The sequence below is a fragment of the Hippichthys cyanospilos genome, chromosome 4, assembly GCF_059441005.1.
Source record: "Hippichthys cyanospilos isolate Australia breed blue-spotted pipefish chromosome 4, RoL_Hcya_1.0, whole genome shotgun sequence".
Lineage (NCBI taxonomy): Eukaryota > Metazoa > Chordata > Actinopteri > Syngnathiformes > Syngnathidae > Hippichthys > Hippichthys cyanospilos.
Window position 1 is genome coordinate 8,818,287 of NC_142372.1, and position 9,468 is coordinate 8,827,754.

Genomic DNA, 9,468 nt, shown 5'->3' on the forward strand with positions numbered 1-9,468 from the left:
AACCGGCAAGTCTGTTGATGTCTGTCCTGCCATCTGTCTGTCGATGTTGTTCCAACCTTCCTGTCAGTTTGACCAACAACCTGTCCATGTCACCCAGTGGGTCTGTTTATCTGTGTAGGACAGTCCATCCAGCTGTGATCACATCAGTCATCTGTCATTTGGTCCAATCCATTGCCAACTGGTCAATTTGTGGATGTTAATGTTCTCACTCCATTAATCTATATATAGTTAGTGTTGGACTGAAACCACATTACGAAATTAAATTTTGGTGATTTGTTTTTTCATAACTGCTAGCATGTGCGTGCCATGTCAAATGAAATATGCAAAATCAAAGCAAATAGGTGCTTGCAGATATTTAAAAAAAGACCCCTAAAGTAATGAATATCAGAATTTGTAAAACTGGTACGCTTTACTGGTATATTGTTGAAACATTATGCAAACATTTTTTTTCCATCCAATCCACAGGGGAAAGTAATTTTGAAGACAGTTGATGTTGCCCCAAAATCACAATTTACACTTCAAACCACATTTATCCTTTGCAATTTGCATACAACAGCAAAGAAGAAAGCATGGATCAATGTCAAGTTGAAGCCTATGTTCTCTGCGATGATGCTGAGGTCGATGCACCTGAGATGCTCAAAGCAGTGAGGGTGGAGGAGGCTGGTTAGGTGTAAACAAATGGTGGCTGCCTCACAGCCATTTCACTGCTATTATGATGAAATTATCAAGAGAAAAGGGCCTCAAACAGTTGAAATATTTTTAGGGGATAACTTTTGTGTACAAGTTTGACTAAAAAAAATATTTGGATAAACTGCGTGTCAAAGAGCCTTATGCTTTTACGTAGAGCGAAAAAAACTTTTGGAAAGCTCACAATTGCTGCGAATGACTTGTAACCATGACAACCGGGGGCAGAGGTAGGGCATGCGATGCCTCTAGTACTCCTTCGAAACACATTTTTAATGTTGTAAAATGTTGTGGTGACTTGAAACTCAGTGATGAGGTTCCTTTCACGCACCTAATTTAACCTCTATTTGTGGCTTGCCTCAATCCTGAGCAAAAACAAGACTATTGTGCGTGTGCTTGAGCGCCGCATGCGTGTGTGTCCTTACGTAAATTAGCTTATGTAACCGTGGGGCAGAAGTGCAGAATGATTCCCTCACACACACTTTCAGAAATGAGAAGAGCAGCAAAAAGACTCGGTTGTTTAATTTCACACTTGATGGGCAGACACTTCCCAGGGACTTAACTATTTGTATACAAGCAATTAGAAAGGCAATTTTCCATTTGTCCCCCTTAAGCACCCCTGTCAAGTTTGGGATGTCATTGAAAAATCCTTGAGTTCTTGATTGTTCGATTAGGAGCAAATATAATTTCTGAATGGCAATCCAAATTAAGAGTTCATATTCTCCAAAGACGGGGTTTGGGTTTATAATAGATTCTAAGCAAGTGGGACCCGGTTTAACCGGGACAGTCACGGTTTTTAGCCTTGTGGTCTCTTAGGGGAGTTCGCAAGCTCCATTGTTTTGTCCAACTTTTACACAGGTTCCGTCCCAATGTCTTTTTTTGATAGTCATTTGGATGACAAAGTTGACAGCATATACCTGTATGAGGAACCAATGAAATGGATTGTCAAATTTTACGTTCATGTTTGCATCATACAGGCATCATACGGGAAATACAATGACTTTGTTTTGGTGTCTTAATAATCATGGGAAAAGTAAGACTGAACGTGTGCTGAGCATTTCTGGCGGTATGTTCCAATATGGGACCAAGAGGCATGTTGCGCTATATGATTTTAGTTTAGTAACAAGGAGATATCATTCATCATTTAACTTGTCTGGATGTACAAAAGAATACAAGTACTGTACAAATTTAAATTCAGCAAGTGGAGCCATTGACATACTACGTAATTGAACCCATCCAAGATTATTCATCAGCTAATGTAATCAGTCACCAAACTGCCTAGCGATTAAACTTGTTATATATCCTGGTGAAAATTAAGTGCTTATTTCACTTAATTTTTAAAATATGGTCACCATACTCAGCACCTTAGTCAACTTTTGAAAGATTCCCCTCAAAATCTGTCGGGTTCTTTAACGATCAACCTTGTCTTAAGGCATTAGCTGAGTATAATGCGTCAGTCCTTGCTAGGACACATCAACATCTGTTTGTTTATAAAAGCATCCTGTAAGACACCAGGCACCAGCCCGGCTATTGATTTTCCTCGCACTCGTCATTGTAGAACTCCAACCTCACAGCCGCTGTTCCTATCAGGGTGGCAAGGGAGGAATGGTTAGGGCGTGAATACGGTAGAGGAGACATCAAATCTCAAAAGCATGAGGTGACTAATAATGGCGGCAGTGTGCTTTCGCCCTCATGACTGCAACATCTGCTACAACAGTGATACTTTTCAAATTAAATGTATGACTTCGTAACCTTGATACCTTTATGAGCACTTCCTGAGGGCAAAATAACGTCTCCCTTTTAATTAAAAAGAAAAACAAAACATTTTTAGAGGGAGACCAATGATGTTCTTTGTCTGGTTAGCTCGAATGTTCCTGGAATGAAAATTCGATATCTTTCCAACACTTTTTTTTTTTTTATTAACTTCTGAAATTCTCCCAATAAATCATCTTTGATCACTAAACAACCAAATCATTTGGTTCACAGCATGCCATACTAATTACCAAGTATTATAAATAGAATATCTTTCGACAAGTAATTAATTGGCTCCGATGTTGCTTCTTAGAAACATGCCACAAAAAACGGAACATTCCAAACCAAATGAAACCAGAGAAAGCACATTAGAGATTCTTTACAAAGCTTTTGTGTGTGTGTGTTTGTGTACTTTTTCAAGCTCATTGGAAATTGGGTCAGTTACTGTTTGAACAGTTGAATAAAAACAGGATGTTAAGACTATGGTTTATGTGAATATGATAAATGCTAATACATAAAATACATGGATGTAGCTCCAAAAATTGATGAGTTGAAGCAATTTGACTTGCTACGTTTGAGAAAACTACCATATTTTTTGGACTAAACTGCGACCTTTTGCTCATAATTTGAATCCTGTGTCTTATAGTCCAGTGTGACGTGCAGATTTTTAAAAAAAATTTTTTTTGCTAGCCACAAGGAGCAAATGTGTGTCTGTTCAAAGCGTCAATTTCTGGAATAACTATGAAATAGAACTGAAAAGATGTGAATCAATGGACTGTGCTCATAGAGTTTTTAAATATATTAGACGACACCTTTCCCACATCAGTGTTCAATTTTCTATCATTTAGTACTTTAATAAGAGCTGTTTCTCTCCTGTCGTGATGTGGGAGCCCTGATGGAAATTTATCAAAAAGTCCATTTAAGTTCAGGAAGTGCTAAGTTGATTGAAAAACACTTTCTGGACAATCTTGGTTCTCTCTTTATTTCTTTTTTAGAATGAACTAAAGGCAGCTATATTCAGGGTGGCCTGACTAAAGTGTGCAGTTGATTATATGTTGTTAACGCCATTAAAAGAGATTTCACAAGTTTTGAAAGTGTCAAGATGTAGTTGCTGTGGTTTAAACTGCTGAAACGAATCTCTTATTGTATTGATCAACTCGAGGTGTGTGTAAACATATGAGGACATCTGTACTATATGCAAACAAGTGCAATCATGTTGTCGTATTTGGGGGCGATTTGAATTTTCTTTTAATAGCTTTAAAACATTACAGTACGCCAATACCATATGGCAGAGTGAGCATCTTGCACCGCCAGACATTTCCCTCCGGTGCTGATAAACTGCAAAAAACAGGGCAAAAGCAGCATGATTGGATTGACATTGACCCGCTAGACGGAATCGCCGCTCCAAATGAAAGATAATGCCCATTTTCGGTCGCATCGTGCTTCTTGTGATGACGGGAAGAGAAGATAAAGTTCCAGATAGAATGGATTCTCTATTTTCTTTGAAGCACTTTAAAGAAGTCACTGTCAGAAATAGTTTAGTGGAAATATCTTGGAGAACACTTTGAATTCTCAGAGTTGTCAGAAAGAGCTCATGCGGTTTGAAAGCAAATATTTTCATCGTGCACAAACTTGCTGGCTCAGACAGAAACAAGCACATTTAGATGGAGTCATTATTTTTTTTCCCAGGCATTTTAATAAAATGCCCAACATTCTTTAGGCAACAGGTATCAAGAATTGAGGTTCATTTTTCACCTTTTGTTGAGGCAGTTGTCACAAATCCGATTGTTTCGATAGCTCCATGAATTATTCTGTTGATGATACTAAAAGGCAAGAATGCAGCAATAATGTCATGACATCAACCAAAATGTTTCCAATCTGTTCACTAGGGTTCGTCACAATAATAGTACAGCACAATCTGTGCGGACCTCGCTCTTGAATTTCTAGTCATCAAACTTTTCACCACACCGCAGAGTCGGTATGCATGTGGTACACCAATAATTTTACAAAATAGAAAGAAAAAAAAGTACTAATTAAAGTGCTTATTTTTCTCATTTTCATATCCAAATGAGTTGAATCGCAACTCACAGGACATTTTAATTATGGCAAGCAGAGAGTAGCTGGAGTGTTAAATTACTTCATAATGCTGTGGTTCATCCAGTAGGCTTTTTAAAAGGTTTGAAATGTAATCATGAGGGTACAGAGAGAGAGAGAGAGAGAGAGAGAAAGAAAAAAGCTGCCTTGATTGTATCCTGAGGTAAAAAGGCGCAGAGTGGGAGAAGCATGCACTCTGGGGAGGCTCTTATCAATGCTGCCTACCAAACACTTCCTGTTGAGCTTTAATAATCATTCTTGGCGGGTATGTGGCAAGCCAACTTCTGATTACCCGATTGAAACTCTTTTTTTTTTTTTTTTTTAATAGGGTCCCCTATGAATAGTTACAGTCACTAAATCCTAATCACCAATTTGTGTTTTTGTTTTGAGGGAAAACAAACTTAACATTTCAGGACAATGCTCAGTTGTGTGACAAATCCATATTTTTTTGTACCATCTAATTCACTCGGTCGACTTGATAGACCCGGCGACCACTCAATAAAGCCCCTATCCCGCGGAGTGGTGAATGTTTGCGTGTGCTTGCAAATTCATGTTCATATCAGGAATTTGCTGGGGTTTGATAAAGGTTGCAAACATTCACCAAATGGTCCCTAATAGTTTTATTGCCCTTATATATACAATTTTAACATGTTTAAAATTTTCTTTTGCGAAAAAGTGTACATTTGACGAATCTTGAATGAACCCTAATGACAATAGAACATGCGCTAACTTCGGCGATACTCACAAACGTTCCCTCCATAATCGGAAAAAAGCTTTAAGGAGCTTAAGAATGAACAGGTTTATCAATTAGGAATGTCAGCCCCGGCATTTCAATGCACAAACTGCCGTCATGCATCTTTTGGCAATGGTATGTGTAGCCCACTTTAGCAAACACGCTAACATTTAGTTTAGCTTCTTATATTTCTTCTTCTCCGATTACATTTTCAATTAGCTTTGTCTGTTTTTACATCCTTGTGATCTCCTTAAACATCAAGGGTCATAGACCAAGTACTGTACTAATTTAAAGTAAGAACCGCCATATCAAACCAAGGGTGCATTGTAGTAACCAACCATGTAGTAAGCATGATGTTAGCATGCTTTGGAGAAAAAAAAAAAAAGAGTTGCTATAACAGAAACATATCAGTCGGAGGTAGCAAGTAAGACACACCCGTTCCAATTCACAAGATTGTCGTTTTGTGTGGTGTGCACATCATCTTGATTGTATCACATATGATAAGAATAGTAAAAAGGCACATCCATGTATTTTTTCTAAATCAACTGTAAAGTATTTCACCTAAAAATGAAGAGTATTAAAAAGTGCCATGTGCATACCCCAATTTAGTAGACTTTGATGACCATTCTACACAATAATACAAAACAGGACTGGTTCAGGCTATGAATGGACGCCGCTAAAAAAGGCCAAAAAACTCTTTCGTGGGCTGGCTGGTGGGACTAATTACAGCAGAATATTTCTCACTCACTCACTCAGTCTTTTTTTTTTTTTTTTTCCAAAGCAGCGCTTGTAGTGTTGCCCATAGAAACTGACAGAATATTTCATTAGAGGCCTTGAATATTGGATTTGAATGCACATCTTTGGGATGCATTTCCTCTTGCCTTTCATACGCAAGGAATCAGGCAAAGCCACGATTAAATGCAGCTCATCAGCATGTGAAGAGAAGCTCCATGAATATGATCGCAGTCCCATATTTAGTATTATATGTATTAGTTTTTTCATGTAAGATTTTCGCAGCTCAGATTGCAAAAGTGACGTGAGCATCATTGTGCGCAATTCTCGCCTGCCCAGCCTTCATTCTGAAGCCCTGTGGCCTGCATACTTTCTGCTTGATTCTCCTCAACCTTTCCACGGCTGCATCACCATGGCAACCACTCACCCTGCTCACAAACTTCTCTTCTACAAGACACTTTCTCCATAGATACTTTTCTTCCACAATATGTGCGGAAATAAAAGATGTCACTGTACTTCCTTCGATGAAATTTTGAGTAACCATCTGCTGATGAAAGAATTTGTGTAAATGAATATTTTTGAAAATGAGTAACTGCAGTCATGGGATCAACAAACTATTCGGAGATTATAATTATAATTTTCTTTCTAATCTTCAAAAAACAATCAGGTCAATCCGTGGCATTGCTTACGCCTGTTGGTGTGCTCGGTGGTAAATTTCACTTCAAAAATCATCCCAACGGGATGTAAGATAAAACCAAAGTCATTTGCATTTGTTGGAACTATGTTTTTTGAACGAAGCACAACAGTTTGAACGTACCACGTCAAAGCCAACCGTGTATTTAAGCAGTCTTTTTTTTTTTTTTTTGCATGAGTACTTGTAGTGAACTGATAACAAACTTGATGAGTAAAAATGTAGGCGTTGCACAAATTTAACTTGCTGGACAAACAGAGACAAGCACCCAATCACATAGCATAGGTCCAGCATGTTTTCCAGTTTTCTCCGCCCCAAATAATTGATTTAAATGGTTATCTTTTAACATCCTCTACAGGAGCTTGAAAACATGCAGGATACCGGCCCTCGAGGACTGGAGTTCGACACCTGTGATTTAGAGTGTCCAATTCACCTGTCATGCATGTTTTTGGGGTGTTGGAGGAAGCCAGCTTTGAACAGAAAGGTGGAAGCTCGGTGGATTTGAACTCGGGTCCCTGAACTGTGAGGCGGTCGTGCTAACCACTCTTCCACTTTTTCTTTTTTTTCATAATTTAATCTCACATGGAAACATTACTACTCACAATGTTATTTTCTCAGCTGGTATTATACCTTTTTTTTTGGTAGAGCCTAGATTGCAGCCATATTCTTGAGTATGTTCACACAATTACTGTCAGTCTGATAGTAAATGTGTCCTCTCTGCTTACAATTGAAGCAAAAAGCACCTCCAGCACTGTGGGGTCGTGACAGCAGTTTACAGCAGCGCTCTCTCACCTCGGTGTCTGCACGCCTTGGCGCAAATTTGCATAAATGTTGCATACTTGAAGATGTGTTCTACGGGATGACACGTGACAGCTGGCGTTGGTGGCCGAGAAGCGTGGCGCTATCACAGCGCTGCAATGGAGAAGCAACACACAGGAAAAAGAGCCTTACCATGTTGACGTGTAAAATATTTACCGGATTACCATTGTATAGTGAGAACTACAGCAGCCTATTAATGTTTAAAAATGTTCCCACATCGGAGGGAATCTATCAATTTTCTTACCGCCTCCCTGACGACCGAACATATTGTTCCGACCGAAGGCACCGCCTTAAATGAATTCTTATTAGGCGTCTAAAAATAGTTGCGGGGATTTAGGGGTCCAAGCCGCCTCTAATGTGACAAGCACGGAGGGAGCATCACGACCAGCCAGCTGCCACTGGAGAAGCAGACTGCTCATCATTATCGCACTAAATGAATTTGAACAAACATATATGGTCTAGTGTTGTCACGCTGCAGCTGGAATCGTAAGAACAACAATGTTGATGGGAATTTGTCACTTTGTGTTACTTTCACCTTGACATACTTAATTATTTTAATCATCGATTCATATGTCAGTTGTTTTGCTTGCTTTTATATGTTCTTATGCTAGGTCATCCAAGTGAGTGAAACCGGTCGGTGGTAAACACAAGCAAAAAAATAATAATAATACTGGGAACCACTGTATTCTGCTGAAAAAAGTATCACTCATCAATGAAGAACTTTGAGTAACTGCTATACTATATTTTGCAAATTCCCCCCAGGAAAGAGAAAATTGTTCGCGCCCCCTCTTCAGAGATAATTTGCTGATCATCTTACTTGGGATGTTTTTTACCCAAGTGACGAATGTTGTGAAATCAGAGTGTGGAAGGTTTCCCTTCGCTTTTTTTGGCATACCCCTAGTATATATATATTATCATTTTAAGCCTTTTAAATGATATATTACTTCACATTGTTGTTGTTATTCAAACACAGATATGTGAAAAAAATTGGTCTGTTTTGAGTTATGCGGTCATAGGTCGACACCTTAATATGGGTCCTGAAAAAAGAAAAAAAAACAAAACTTGACATGTACTCTGAGAGATACTCTACTTTTTTTTTTTTACAGTAATTGTACACGTTAAAAGGTTAGCGCAAAACTTTAAAAAAAGGGTATCAGAGCAATTGAAAATAAATAAATAATAAATAAATAAAACCAATGCCAATCTTCTAATGCCCATCTCACTAATTGAGAAGGACAGGAGTCGACTAATCACATTAGTGTCAACTACAAAATAAATAAATAAATAAATAATTCAAGATAGTACTGTATTACAATCACACTGTTATTACAATATATGTATTACCAACATACGTATGTATATGGTTTTTCATGCTGCACTTGTATCAGAGGTAATTAGATTGTGCAGGTGAATGAAGTGTCTGTAAATTTAATTAAGCATGTTGAGTTGAAGTACACTGCGGGTACCTAATTGGTGAATATTATCTGCCCACTTTAGTTGAACAAGTGTACAGTACATATCCCTCACTGGCAATGATGACATTTTCCACAAACAAAATGACCTCCCCCCCATCCCTCCCTGACTGTCATGCGGAACCAATATTGGAATTATCTTTTGTATTCATGGTCCGTCCCCAAGAAAACGGTTGTCATGGAAATGATTTTCCTGAGTGGGACCGGTGCCAATTAACTATATGTCGACCTTGAGAATCCTAAGCGAGATGACAATCACATGAAAAGGGGAAGTGGTAAATGAATCGCATAATGGCAGGATGGTGGAAAATAAAGGATCCTAAAAGCACTGTGGAGACCAATACCAGAGAAAATTACTTCGTATTGTATTATAAATATATTGTACTATTGCCAAGATATTCTGTTTTTTATTTTTTCTTATATGATCTGACATGTTTAACAATATACAATCCACACTGACAGATCAATATGGAAGACAGGTGGTAAGACCT